The sequence below is a fragment of the Aquarana catesbeiana genome, linkage group LG02, assembly GCF_042186555.1.
Source record: "Aquarana catesbeiana isolate 2022-GZ linkage group LG02, ASM4218655v1, whole genome shotgun sequence".
Taxonomy (NCBI): Eukaryota; Metazoa; Chordata; class Amphibia; order Anura; family Ranidae; genus Aquarana; species Aquarana catesbeiana.
This window is the reverse complement of record NC_133325.1, coordinates 768,548,813-768,564,379: the sequence shown is the minus strand read 5'-3', so window position 1 is coordinate 768,564,379 and position 15,567 is coordinate 768,548,813.

Genomic DNA, 15,567 nt, shown 5'->3' with positions numbered 1-15,567 from the left:
ATTGATTGGTTTGCGTGAAAGTTATAGCATCTACAAACTTTGGTATATATACTGGAATTTTTATTTTTATTTTTTTATACTTGTAATTGCGGCGAGCGACTCATAACGGGACTGCGATAGTAATGCAGGGAATCTGACACTAACTGATGCTGGGGGGGAACTGACTAATGGACACTGACATCTCCAGTGACACTAATACAGTGATCAGTAATAATAATATATATTGTCACTGTACTAATGACACTGGCTGGGAAGGGGTTAACATCTAGAGGCGATCTATAGATTAACTGTGTGCCTAACAATGTTTACTGTGTGTACTGTGCTGTTTTCACTAAGCAATGTGCCAGTTTTTACTCCCTGCTAAGCAGAGAGAAAAAAAATGGCACATCGCTGCTGTCTGTAGAGAGCTCTGTGTTGTTTACCAACACAGGACTCTCTTCTGTCATTTGCTCAGCCAATCAGTGGGTTTTGGACATAAATTATTGGCCGGGACCCTCTGATTAGCTTGTGCTGTAGCGAATGAAAGCACAGCCAGGGAAGTAGAGCGCTCACTTATGCCCCCTACCTGCAAATAGAAATGATGTATATTTACATCATCCTGCGCAGCCGAGCCACCCTGTAGCATTACAGCTACAGGAGGTGGTCAGCAATTGGTTAATTTTGCCTACCTCATTGACTCCAAAGCATTTCACCACAATCCCCTGAGTTTTCAAGGAAATTAAAATTTCTTAATTTTGCTCATTCCTTATTGCTCTCCAAGGGGGCCTATGTTCCTTCTTCATAGATACAGTGGAGGAGGAAGTCTAGCCACCCTAAAATTGGCACCATATGGCACCTAAATATGGGTGTAACATGTAACATGCTGTAACAGGTGTTAGCGTTTAACTTATTATCTGTTGGTAGAAATCCCAATGCTTCTCCAATATTTTCCTAATGCTATCTGCTGATTGCAGAAGGTGATAACTATCCGGATATCCTTCTCATTAGATTTGTTCTTTTTCATTTTTGACAAATCCTTCCTTCTAATAAATGTTGCTCTCTCATACTTTGGCAAAGAAGTGAGATGTGAATAAAAAAGTGAAGGGGAAAAAACTATTATATTGTTGCTATTGTTGCTATTATATTTTTTCTTCATAAAAAAAGTGATAAAATAAAACATGTACACAGATTGTAATTAGTAAACCTCTTTATTTATTATATGATCATAAGGTAGAGGTGAACATTAAGCAAGAACCGCATGTCAGTATGATCAATAGACAGAGGCATTGCTGCGATAGGGAAGACCTGGAGCACTTTTGGAGCATCCCAAACAGTTTAGTTATGTTTCAAGGGGGCAGTAGAGAACGCAACATACATGTGTTAATTGATTGTGATGGGAATTATTTCTAGCAATCTCTTATAATATGTCATTAGTCTTTGCTTGTGTCCTGTAGGATGTCCTCACTGTGGTATTATAGTACTGTATATCTGCAATCTCTACCCATCTTCTGTTGTATATCTGCAGTCTCTGTCCATCTCCTGTTGTATGTCTGAAATCTCTAACTATCTCCAGTAGTATGCTTGCCGTCTCTGACCATCACCGGCAGTATGTCTGCAATCACAGAACATCTACTATTGTATGTTAAAATGTTACAGAACTAATGCGCACAACCAAGTTCTCACAGAGTCAAGGGTACTAGAATAGAGATTATAGAGAAGCTGCCAACATATGAGGTGGCCTCACCCACCTTAATAAGTAACGTCTTAAAAGTCAAAGTAATGTGGCGCTAGTCTAAGTGTACCACTTAATGTACATCTCAAACTAAAGAATCTCCATGCTTCCTTACTGTTCAGTACTCAAAACACTCTTGGTAAACACTACTCACTTCTCCCATTAGGGGGCAATCAAGTCTACAAAAAAATTGAATACTAATAAATAAACCAAAACTATATATCATCCAATCGATCAAATGTTCCTCAATCAGACTTTGTGAAACTATAACTAAAGGTGCTAATTAAAACACAATCAAACACGATGAAAAAAACAATTCCTCAAAAGAGTGTCATACATAGTGCATAATTTTCTTCAGCTTAATGAATAAAAACATTGGTAGACAAAATAAATAAATATTTCTTGGTGACAACTGTGATGCAATAATAATCGAAAAATGTAACTCTATATCACATACTATAAATGTAAAGTGATCAAGTGTAAAAAAAGTGACATAAGTGCAGAGCCATGCATAATATAACCAATCTGACTCTTAAATGAACTCCCAAAGTCCAACACCTCTCCCCCAGAAAAAGGAAAAAAATATAAAATAAAGAATGGTAAAAAAATGTGTGACAATGAGATGTGATCAAGTCCAAAATGCTTCATGCAATGTGCTTGATAATGTCCATACAAATGGTTGATATTAACATGCCAGTAGCGTGACTTTGTGCTGGATTCAAACACTTGAAAAACTGGTGCAGCACACAGGTGTTTCCCCCAGCCTCTCACCTCTATCAGCGGCCCCCAATGGGCCAAGTTAGGCAAATGGTTAATATTCCTCTGTGAGGGAAGGTGATCCAACAGCCGTCCCCCTCTTCCAGGGGGTGTACCTGGGTCAGACTCTCAATCTGGTCACCAGCGCTCCCCACGACCCCAGAATGACATTGAAGAAGGAGATGCTTCCATAGTGAAGTACTTCCAAGATACGTTTATTGATAAAAAGTAGTAACTTACATTACAAACAGAATACTGTCAGCGACAAATGCAGCAGAGACAATCAGGCTTCCGGGTACGGCCGTCCCCGGGAAGCGTCGGCACCTGGCTCCTCCTACCCTGACGCGTTGCGTCACACCCACGTGACTTTATCAAAAGCCTGATTGTCTCTGCTGCATTTGTCGCTGACAGTATTCTGTTTGTAATGTAAGTTACTACTTTTTAGCAATAAACGTATCTTGGAAGTACTTCACTATGGAAGCATCTCCTTCTTCAATGTCATTCTGGGGTCGTGGGGAGCGCTGGTGACCAGATTGAGAGTCTGACCCAGGTACACCCCCTGGAAGAGGGGGACGGCTGTTGGATCACCTTCCCTCACAGAGGAATATTAACCATTTGCCTAACTTGGCCCATTGGGGGCCGCTGATAGAGGTGAGAGGCTGGGGGAAACACCTGTGTGCTGCACCAGTTTTTCAAGTGTTTGAATCCAGCACAAAGTCACGCTACTGGCATGTTAATATCAACCATTTGTATGGACATTATCAAGCACATTGCATGAAGCATTTTGGACTTGATCACATCTCATTGTCACACATTTTTTTACCATTCTTTATTTTATATTTTTTTCCTTTTTTTGGGGGAGAGGTGTTGGACTTTGGGAGTTCATTTAAGAGTCAGATTGGTTATATTATGCATGGCTCTGCACTTATGTCACTTTTTTTACACTTGATCACTTTACATTTATAGTATGTGATATAGAGTTACATTTTTCGATTATTATTGCATCACAGTTGTCACCAAGAAATATTTATTTATTTTGTCTACCAATGTTTTTATTCATTAAGCTGAAGAAAATTATGCACTATGTATGACACTCTTTTGAGGAATTGTTTTTTTCATCGTGTTTGATTGTGTTTTAATTAGCACCTTTAGTTATAGTTTCACAAAGTCTGATTGAGGAACATTTGATCGATTGGATGATATATAGTTTTGGTTTATTTATTAGTATTCAATTTTTTTGTAGACTTGATTGCCCCCTAATGGGAGAAGTGAGTAGTGTTTACCAAGAGTGTTTTGAGTACTGAACAGTAAGGAAGCATGGAGATTCTTTAGTTTGAGATCTACTATTGTATGCCTGAAGTCTCTGAACATCTCCTGTTGCATGCCTGTAGTCTCTGACCATCTCCTGTTGCATACCTGTAGTCTTTGATCATCTCCTGTTGCATGCCTGTAGTCTCTGATCATCTCCTGTGGTATGTCTGCAATCTCAGACCATCTACTATTGTATGACTGTACTCTCTGATAAGCTCCTGTTGCATGCCTGTATTCTCTGACCATCTCCTGTTGCATGCCTGTAGTCCAGTGGTTCTCAACTCCGGTCCTCAGGACCCACTAACAGCCCAGATTTGAAATATTACCTTGGGGAGATGCAGACTAGAATACTGCAATCACTGAGCAGCAAATGATATCACCTGTGATGTATTTCAGTTACAGTATCTTGCAAACCTGGCCTGTTACTGAGTCCCGAGGACAGGGGTTGAGAACCACTGCTGTAGTCTCTGACCATTACTTGTTCCGTTTTTGCAGTCTCTGATCATCTCCCATGCATGTAGTCTTTGGCCATTGGATGCAGTATTTCCACAGTCTCAATCATATGCACTGAAAAGGATGTGTGGCTCATGGTGATGTAAGGGGCCACATCTGAGACCCCCATCATATCAAACAGGCTGACCACCTCTCTTGTAAATTATTGGGTATTTCTTTCTGGGTATTCAAAATTAATAAAATATTAGTGAAGCACTCAACTAAACACTCTAAAGTGACAACGAGTGCAATAATTATACAATAAATATATACAGTATATACAGGGCTCAAAATTTCAAGTCCTGAGCTACTAGCCAGGCCTTATGAGTTACTCACCACCAGTTGCCCCAACCAACCCTTACCCTGACCCGCCCCTAATTCCGCCCTCGTAAATTATCTCATGAAATTACACTGTTAAATGTTTTATGCAGAATTAAGTACAAAAATAAATATTAACAATAACTTTAACAATATTAACATAAAACATATCAGTACCCATCAGTACAGCCTCATCAGTGCAGCCCATCAGTGCCACCCCGTTAGTGCCCATCAGTGCTGCCTTATCTGTGCCCATCAATGCAGCCTTATCAGTGCAGCATATCAGGGGAGTACTCACTTTTGTTGCCAGCGGTTTAGACATTAATGGCTGTGTGTTGAGTTATTTTGAGGGGGCAGAAAATTTACACTGTTATACAAGCTGTACACTCACTACTTTACATTGTAGAAAAGTGTCATTTCCATCGCCGCTGCCAGTGGAAGAAGACACCGCAGGAGAGGACAAAACAACAAGGTAAGTACCGCTGTGCTCCCGCGGAGAAGGGGGGAGGGGGGGTTTGATTTGACACAGGCTGCATTTGATGGGACACAAGCTGCATTTGATGTACACAAGCTACATTTTATGTGACACAGGCTGCATTTTATGTGACACAGGCTACATTTGATGTGACACAGGCTGCATGTAAGGACGGACTCCGCTGGGGACACCTGATGGCATCTGGTGACAGGCAACGTGGCTAGTGACATGCTCAGGGCTCCCACTAATTCTGCATTATGGTGAGTTGAATGATTTCATTTTATATTACAATGTAATAATAGAAATAATGCGCTTCAATCATCCTGAAACCATAACAACCATGGTGCCAGGATGATTGAATTGCTAACACCAGGTGTTTGGAGTATCTTTATCTGCTGATTGTTAAACTTTCTAGAATACACATATTTCTATTGTTGTGTAGGATCTGGGCCTGCTGTCCCTCCATCCCTCTATCCCTCTCCCTCCATCCCTCGTTCATCTCAGACGCCAACCACACCATCTTACAGCCACGCCCACTATTTCGCTGAAACCACGCCCATTTTCACCAAGTGGGAGCTTCATGGGTGTCTCCCCTGCATGTAACCCAACCACCATGTATCCATTGTCTGCACTGGGAAGCAGGTCTACAGACCTGATGGTTCCCGAATGTGGCCCACTTTTCTTACTTGCTTCAGGCGATTAGTTTAGCCACTATTACTACCTAAGAACTTTTTGCAGAGTGAGGTGGGTGGGCTTACAGATTTGGTGGTTTTCCACCACCCTTCACCCTTTCTGGCTGTTTGGTAACAATTATTTACTACCTTGTACAGTGGATTCCACCTTTCCACTGTTTTCTTTGGGTACACTGTTTGACATATGTAGCTGCGCTATATATGTCTCTATGGGGCGCTGCATTTTGTGTGCAAGCCCGGCACGGCAAAGATGTTCCCTACGGGGACACCGTGGGAGGGGCAGCTTATCCTGATGTTACTCCTTCCCAGCCCTGGATCAGTCCCTGACTGTCTCCAGGGTGGGTTTGCCACGCTGGTGGGAGTTGGCTGCGGCGCCGTGACGTATGTTCGCATTTGCGTTCCAGCTTGACTGGCGCGCATGCGCAGAGCGTTGTCGGGGCCGGCTCTGCGGGGAGGCGAGGCGCAGCCGACGCTTAGGGGGCCCATTGGCAGGATGGGATCGACACACACCTCCATCGAGCTGACTCTCAGTCAGCTGATGGTGGTTTGGGTGGGATTTCCCCCAGATACACCCCCATCCAGCTGATTCCCCTCTGGCATCTCTTTGACATAGCCTAGGGTATTTTTTGAATTAATTTTCAAGTGGACATTGCCGGGGAGACATCCGTGAAGCTGCTTTTAATGCCATGGATACTTTGGTATTGTCAGTATATTGGAAGTAAGTGATCTCTATGTTCCTTGGTTCGCTCTAGGGGGGTTTATACTTAGTATTAATCACTTTTTTTTTACTATGTAATCCCCAGATGCTAATTCTCACTCAATGAACCCTGATGAAGGATTCTCTGAAACGCGTCAGTTCAGTGAGACTTACCCATTTCCATTGACGGTCTTTTTTCCATTATATTACAATTATATTGTACCAATTATGTGGTAGTGCCTTTAAAATCCCGCTCCAGGGGAACCATTGCTTTTTTCCAAACTCATAGTCCGTAGTCCATCCCGTTATGACCAGAGAGAATGAACGCAGCCACCCTCTAACAAGATGTCAGATCACAGCTGCACAAAAAAAAAAAAAAGAAGGAATTTGAAGATTTAGAGGGAACTGAGAGCCATAGAAGGAATTTTTATGAGTTTAGAATACACACTTAAATGGATTTTTTATGAATTAAAGTTTAGTGTCACTTTATGACCTGTAAAGCATACATATGATAACCGTTGAATGATCCTCATCTAGTGCCCCTATTAGTAGCTGTCAGTGCAGCAAAGGCCATGACAGGAGTATATAAATACCTTCATTTCAGGAAAGTTGGTCTGGTTTCTTTTTGGAACCTTCAGTTATTATTTTAGCGTTTTATGAGGCTCTTCTTTAGTGATAATCACAACGTACTATGGCATGTTCCTCACACTCAGGACTATCACACACATTTCTCAAAGCAACTTTAAAAATTTTTGGTGTAGGAGCAGTCACTATATACATACCTCCCACATTTTTGAGATGGGAATGTGGAACACCTATTTGTAAAAGTATGTAGGCACAGGTCACACCCCTGACACGCCCTCTTAAAGGAGAACTATACGAGAAAAATGATAACGTAAACCCACAAGTGCTTTTTTTAACCACTACTATTCTGTTATACAGGCTTTTGAAATTTACAAATGCAGCAATTTAGAAATTGGATGAAAGGTTTAGCACTGAGAAACACTAATTGGATGAAAGGTTTAGCACTGAGAAACACTTTTTGAAAGATAAAAAGTGCATTTTATATACAACTATATACAGTATCTCACAAAAGTGAGTACATCTCATACATTTTTGTAAATATTTTATTATAACTTTTCATGTGACAACCAGGGCTGGACTGGCCTACCGGGATACTGGGTCATTTCACGGTAGGCTGCCTGCCCTGGGGCCGCTTTGAGCTAAGCTGTGGCTGCAGCGTAGCTCAAAGCGGAGTCAGGCTGTGTCACGAAGCTCAATGTGAAAGGTTCAGTCACGCAAAGTAAGGCTGCAATTATTGGCACGGTGAGGCTACATTGATTGGCACGGTGAGGCAGCAATAATTGGCACGGTGAAGCGGCAATGATGGGCACGGTGAGGCAGCAATGATTGGCACGGTGAGATGGCAATGATTGGCATGGTAAGGTGGCAATGATGAGCACAGTGAGGCTGCATGGATGGGCACAGTGAGGCTGCATGGATGGACACAGTGAGGCTGCCCTAGTCTCTGAAGCGAGAAATCATGCTCTGCTTCAGTATGTCACAGTACATGTTGGTATTCATGGTTCCCTCAATGAACTGTAGCTTCCTAGTGCCGGCAGCACTCATGCAGCCCCGGACCATGACACTCCCACCACCATGCTTCACTGTAGGCAAGACACACTTGTCTTTGTACTCCTCACCTGGTTGCCGCCACACACGCTTGACACCATCTGAACCAAATAAGTTTATCTTGGTATAGGGATATGGACTACAAGCAGAAGGCACCATACTTTTCAGTGTTTCTAGACATCGCTTGTCCATTGATTATCAGTGTAACCAGTGACCTCATATTTGTGTGCCCAACAAAGTGAATTATGGGACGTATAGTTCTCCTTCAGATAGTTGCTTTGCAGTCATGTACCCTAAGACTACACATCACAGGGATCTTTGCTATAACATGAAGATTGCTGGGAGTATCTATAAAAGGAGCAAAAAGCCCAGGCAGAGTCTCTTCCTCCTGGGCCTGACGCGAGACGGACATCTCTGTGCAACCTTGCGGAGTCTTACTTCCAACCCGAGGCCTAATGGGCCTAGCTCTGTTACTCGCTGTCGGACACCCTGTATTCAACTTTACTCGGAGTGCCTGTCTGTCAGTGTGGGTAAGCTTTACTTCAGAAGACCGAGACAGCGGATCTGCTGCACAAGTGCCGCTACACAAGTTCCTGTTCAGAAGACATCTAAGTGATTTGGTCGTTGGTGAGAGGGCAGATTGCTGGACCGTTAACTATTCGTTACCACTATTACAGAGACACTTTGCACAGACATATTTTACCCCAAGAACACTTTTCTGCATTGCTGGAACACTGTGCTTAGACACCTTTAGACCTTCACCACTAGGAATCTATTTCTTTCATCCTAACCAAACGGATTACAGTTAACAAGCTCCAACTAGCTAGCGAAGAACATCAGATCTGCAACATGGTACTCTTTTGTTGTTATTATTACTATAGAACTCTCTGTAGACTCGCTCCTTTTATTAGATAGCATAAGCTGGTTAGGTTACATTTTTCTCAGTGTGGCAGCATAATTAGTTAACTGAAACATCCTCTAGGAGGTGACTTCTGATATAAAGAGATTGCACATATCTGTATATAATATTGTTGCTACTGAACCATTGTCTTGTGTTAATGGGAGGAATTTGTTTGCTGATTTGGCGCTGTTATCTTGGCTCAGCAGCTTTATTACCTCTCTCTTTGAAATAACTTTCCCCATTTGGTTCAAGTAAAGTATTTCAGAACCTAATCATACTAAGTTGTTTGATTATTGCCACACAGTGCTACAAGGATGTCTGAACCCAGAGTGTCAGGTGGGTTGGAAGGTTCACTTGGTCATGGTCATGCAGATGAGCAGGTAATTCTCAGCAGCAGTCCCCTAGGGGGCCATGCTACATTTCGGGGATGGTCCAGGATGCTATCTGCTGCAGGCCCCAGCCAACCTAGATCAGAGCTGCAATCTGCATTGGAAGCCACATCCATGGCCGCGGTCGCTTGGGGTAGAAATTTTTTGGGCCCCAACCGACAGAAGCAGGGGAATGAGCATACAGAGTGGGAGATCAGAAGGTGGCTGAGAGCTCTGGTGCCAGGACACCGGGCCTACCTGGTGGAGACTGAAGCCTCAGAGGAGATGGATCAAGTCAGGGCACTGATAGAATGGCAGGAAGAGGTGCCAGTGTGTTTTCAGGAGGGAGAGGTCCGCTTAATGGAGGAAGTGACTGCAAGGGTATTCCCACTCCAAAGCAAGAGAGGAGGGACTGAGAAGCCATCCCTGACAAAAGCTCATGACTACCTGTATGGAGCGGGCTTTGTGGTGAAGACTGATAACAACCTCCTGACCCACTTACTATCCACTGCTAAGTTAGACGCCACTGGGCATCGGTGGTTAGCTGCTTTATCTGAGTTCCAATTCAGTTTGAAATATCGTCCGGGAGTGGGAAATAGAGACGCTGATGCTCTTTCCTAAAGACCACACTCACCCAGAATAATCAGAGGAGTTGGGTTCACTTGTCTCCCGAAGGGGTACAGGTCGTGTGCCAAGGGGTGGAATATAAATGCAGGGGAGCCATAGGGGCTGAAGCTGTGTATGTCACTCCGGGGGAGTACCAAAACACTACTGTAACCTGACCCAAATACGCAGACAAGAACTGCCTCAGTTGATTAAGGAAGACATGAGAAGAGATTAGCGGGAAGATCCGCTAGGGAATCTAATAAGAAAGTCACTATCGACTAAAGACCCTCGGATATTGATGAATAGTCCCATTGAGGGCACCAAGGTGATTCATAGGGAATGGGAACTAACGAAAATGGAAGAGGGGATCATATATCGAAAAGGTCCCGCCGAAGAGGCAGAAAGTGTAAGTCAGCTGTTCGTTCCAGAGAAACATCGTTTGACTGTGATAACTGCCCTCCATGACAAACATGGTCACTTAGGCCCAGATCGGACTTTAAAACTAGTCAGGGACCGCTTTTACTGGCCGTCCATGAGAACGGAGGTGGAAAGTTACTGTTGCTCTTGAGTCAGGTGTATCCAGAGAAAGACTCTACCCTGCAGGGCCGCCCCAATGGGCCATCTACAAAGTCAAGGGGCAATAGCGTTATTGTGCATTGATTTCCTATGTCTGGAACCTGATCTGAGTGGGAGGACAACGTCCTAGTTGTGACAGATCATTTCACACGATATGCCCAGGCTTTCCCCACCAGGGATCAACAAGTTAGCATGGTGGCCAAGACGCTAGTGGAGAAGTTCTTTGTTCATTATGGGTTACCTCTGCGTCTACACTCAGATCAAGGCCGGGACTTTGAAAGCAAATTAGTGTGCAGACTGTGTGAACTTTTGAACATAAAGAAGTCTAGAACCACCCCTTATCACCCTCAAGGTGATCCACAACCAGAGCGTTTCAACCGTACTCTCTTGAACATGCTGGGAACCCTCCCAATAGAGAAGAAACAACATTGGGGAGACCATATCGCTGCAATTGTCCATGCTTACAATAGCACCTCGACTGATTCTATGGGATACTCCCCTTACAGACTGATGTTCGGGAGAGGGGCTCACTTACCAGTGGATCTAGCATTTGAAACATCTATAGATCACACCTCTCAGGCCTTGACAGGCTAAGGAAAAATCTAAAGGTAGCTTATGAGAAAGCCAAGGAAGCCTCCACCATCAGAGAACAAAGGAATAAGAGGAACTTTGATCTTAAAGCGGAGTTCCACCCAAAGGTGGAACTTCCGCTCGTTGTACTTCTCCCCCCCTCCGGTGCTACATTTGGCACCTTTCGGGGGGGGGGGGGAGGGGGCAGGATACCTGTCTTTCACAGGTATCCTGTTCCCACTTCCGAGAGCCTCAGCCGCGTGTATTGAGGTCACCGTCTGGGCTCCCTCCTCCTCCCTCCTCCTTCACCGGGCCAGTAGGAGAGAGGAGCGGAGGCTTTACTGCCAGGTTCCCTTACTCGCAATGGAGGCGGCATGCACCCGACAGCTGATGGAAACATCAGCTGCGGTGCCGACATCGCTGGACTCCAGGACAAGTAAGTGTCCGATTATTAAAAGTCAACAGCTGCAGTATGTGCAGCTGCTGGCTTTTAATTTTTTGCAGCGGTGGACGGACCTCCGCTTTAAAGTAAGAGTTCAGGATCTACAACCTGGGGATCGGGTATTGTTGCGCAATCTAGGGGAGACAGGAAACATAAGCTAGCTGATCGATGGCGTTCCCAACCGTACATTGTTTGCAAATGACTGCCTGGACTCCCTGTGTACCAGATCATGCCAGAATGGAAGACTGGGCCTCTAAAGACTTGGCATCGAAACCATCTGTTACCTATCTCAGAGGCTGTCCGAATACCTTCAGCCCCCGACCCCCTTCAGTCTTCAACATTGAGGCCTCGGGTCAGAAAGCCATGTCCTCTCCGGAAGAAGAAAGCGATGATGAGGAAGTACCCCTGGATTGGTTGTGGGTCCACTTTTTGGGGGATTACTCCCTTGTCCCTGAGGTTGAAGAAGAAGACTGTCTAGGGACGGGCCTTCACGTGCCTGACATTGAGGCCATGGCTCCCTACATGCTCCTGGAAACTGAGGGAGTCAGGTTGGAAAATAGTGAAGTGTCGGATACAGTTGATGAACCCACCCCTCCTATTAATATAACGGAGAGAGAGATAGTCCCCGAACCCGAGTCTGAAAGGGAACCAGAACCTGAAAGAGAATCAGAACTTGAAGTAGAGCCAGAGACCGAGGTAGGCTCTCAACTGGAAGCTGGATGCAGTCATTGCGGAACGGAACAGGAACCTGAGTTCCTGGAAGACATACATTCTCGGCTGAGACAAAAGATATGTCCCCCAAAGAGGTTGATCTATGACATTCTTGGAGAAAACTCAGATGAACTCATACCCACTGCTCAATGTTCCAGTCAAGCACTTGCCTCCTTCCTTGCCGAGTCTTTGGTGAAGGATGACATTGATCCACCATCTGACACTATGGGCCACTGATCTACTTTTGGCCTGTCATAAACTTAGCATGACTTCCTCTCCTGCTGATGTATATAGTTTGTTATCAGAGAATCCTTAATTAAGCCAGTTATTAGCTGTTGCAGCCTATAGTTTAGTAGACAATTAATTGATTAGCTTCATGCAGCAAAGTGATTCTAGGTTATGCCCTGTCTTTAGGGACAAAAGACTTTCAAATGGGGGGCAGGGGGGGACGTAGCGATATAGACTACCAGCAGAAGGCACCATACTTTTCAGTGTTTCTAGACATTGCTTGTCCCTTTGATTATCAGTGTAACCAGTGACCTCATATTTGTATGCCCAATAAAATGAATTATGGGACGTATAGTTCCCCTTCAGATAGTTGCTTTGCACTCATATACCCTAAGACTACACATCCCATGGATCTTTGCTGTAACATGAAGATTGCTGGGAGTAGCTATAAAAAGAGCAAAAAGCCCGGGCAGAGTCTCTTCCTCCTGGGCCTGACGCGAGACGGACCTCTCTGTGCAACAAGGAGAGAGGTCACAGCCTACCACGCGGAGTCTTACTTCCAACCCGAGGCTTAAGGGGCCTAGCTCTGTTACTCAATTGTCGAACATCCTGTCACCAACATCACTTTGAGTGCCTGGCTGTCGGCGTAGATGCGTGTGGCAAGCTTTACTTCAGAAGACCAAGACAGCGGATCCGCTGCACGAGTGCCGTTACACGAGTTCCTGTCCAGAAGACATCAGAGCGAATTGGTCATTGGTGAGAGGGCAGATTGCTGGACTTTTATCTATTCTTTACCACTATTACAGAGACACTTTGCACAGACATCTTTACCCCGAGAACACTTTACTGCATTGCTGGAACACTGTGCTCAGACACCTTTAGACCTTCACCACTAGGAATCTATTGCTTTCATCATAACCAAACAGATTACAGTAAATGAGCTCCAACTAGCTAGCGAAGAACATCAGATCTGCAACGTGGAACTCTTTTGCCATTACTATAGGACCCTCTGTAGACTTGCTCCTTTCATTAGGATAGCATAAGCTGGTTAGTTACATCTTTCTCAGTGTGGCAGCATAAGTAGTTAACTGAAACATCTGCTAGGAGGTGACTTCTGATCTAAAGAGATTGCACATATCTGTATATAATATTGTTGTTGCTGAGTTGGCGCTGTTATCTCGGCTTAGCAGATTTATTATCTCTCTCTTTGAAATAACTTTCCCCTATTTGGTTCAAGTAAAGTATTTCAGAACCTAATCATGCTGAGTTGTTTGGTTATTGCCACAGGCCATGCTACATTGCTCTCATTAGACCACAGGACTTGGTTCCAGTAATCCATGCCCTTAGTCTTGAGCAAACTGTTTGCAGGCTTTCTTGTGCATCATCTTTAGAAGAGGCTTCCTTCTGGGATGACAGCAATGCATATGGTCTGAGCACTGACAGGCTGACCCCCCACCCCTTCAACCTCTGCAGCAATGCTGGCAGCACTCATACGTCTATTTACCAAAGACAACCTCTGGATATGACGCTTAGCACGTGCACTCAACTTCTTTGGTCGACCATGGTGAGGCCTGTTCTGAGTGGAACCTGTCCTGTTAAACTGCTGTATGTGTTGGCCACAGTGCTACAGCTCAGTTTCAGGGTCTTGGCAATCTTCTTATAGCCTATGCCATCTTTATGTAGAGCAACAATTCTTTTTTTCAGATCCTCAGAGAGTTCTTTGCCATGAGGTGCCATGTTGAACTTCCAGTGACCAGTATGAGAGAGTGAGAGCCTCACACCTGAGACCTTGTAACACTAACGAGTCACATGACACTGGGGAGAGAAAATGGCTAATTGGGCCCAATTTGGACATTTTCACTTAGGGGTGTACTCACTTTTGTTGCCAGCGGTTTAGACATTAATAGCTGTATGTTGAGTTATTTTGAGTGGCAGCAAATTTACACGGTTATACGAGCTGTACACTCACTACTTTACATTGAAGCAAAGTGTCATTTCTTCAGTGTTGTCGCATGAAAAGATATAATAATAATTAATAATAATAATAATAATAATAATAAAAAGATATAATAAAATATTTACAAAAATGTGAGGGGTGTACTCACTTTTGTGAGATACTGTGTATATATATATATAATATATACCATATTTATCGGCGTATAACACGCACTTTTTTCCCCTTAAAATCAGGGGAAAGTCGCAGGTGCGTGTTATACGCCGATCCCCTGCGATCCCGAGCTGTCAAAGTGTCAAAATCGCCGACTGCGATTTGAAAATGGCGCCGCCGGCGCCGAAATACACAGAGCCGGTCCTCGGCTCTTTCCGGCGGCTCTCGTTTACTTTCGGCTCCACTCGTAGTCCCGAGCGGAGCTATCCGAACCTACTCGGATAGCTCCGCTCGGGACTACGAGTGGAACCGAAAGTGAACGAGAGCCGCCGGAAAGAGCCGAGGACCGGCTCTGTGTATTTCGGCGCCGGCGGCGCCATTTTCAAATCGCGGTCCGCGATTTTGAAGCCCACAAAGCAGGGACAGGGGATCGAAGCCTGCACTGGGGACAAGGCTGCACTGGGGAAGGCTGCACTGGGGCAAGGCTGCACTGGGGAAGGCTGCACTGGGGAAGGCTGCACTGAGAAGGCTGCACTGACATGGCTGCACTGACATGGCTGCACTGACATGGCTGCACTGACAAGGCTGCACTGGGGAAGGCTGCACTGACAAGGCTGCACTGGGGAAGGCTGCACTGACAAGGCTGCATTGGGGAAGGCTGCACTGACATGGCTGCACTGACAAGGCTGCACTGGGGAAGGCTGCACTGACATGGCTGCACTGACATGGCTGCACTGGGGCAAGGCTGCACTGAGAAGGCTGCAATGATCGGCATTTAAATGTAAGTTTTTTTCCCTTCAACTTCCCTCCTAAAAGTTTTTTTTTCCTTAAAATTCCCTCCTAAATTGGGGTGCGTGTTATACGCCGGTGCGTGTTATACGCCGATAAATACGGTATATATATATATATATATATATATATATATATATATATATATAATTTGGAAAACTGTAAAAAAAAAGCAGTTAACGTTA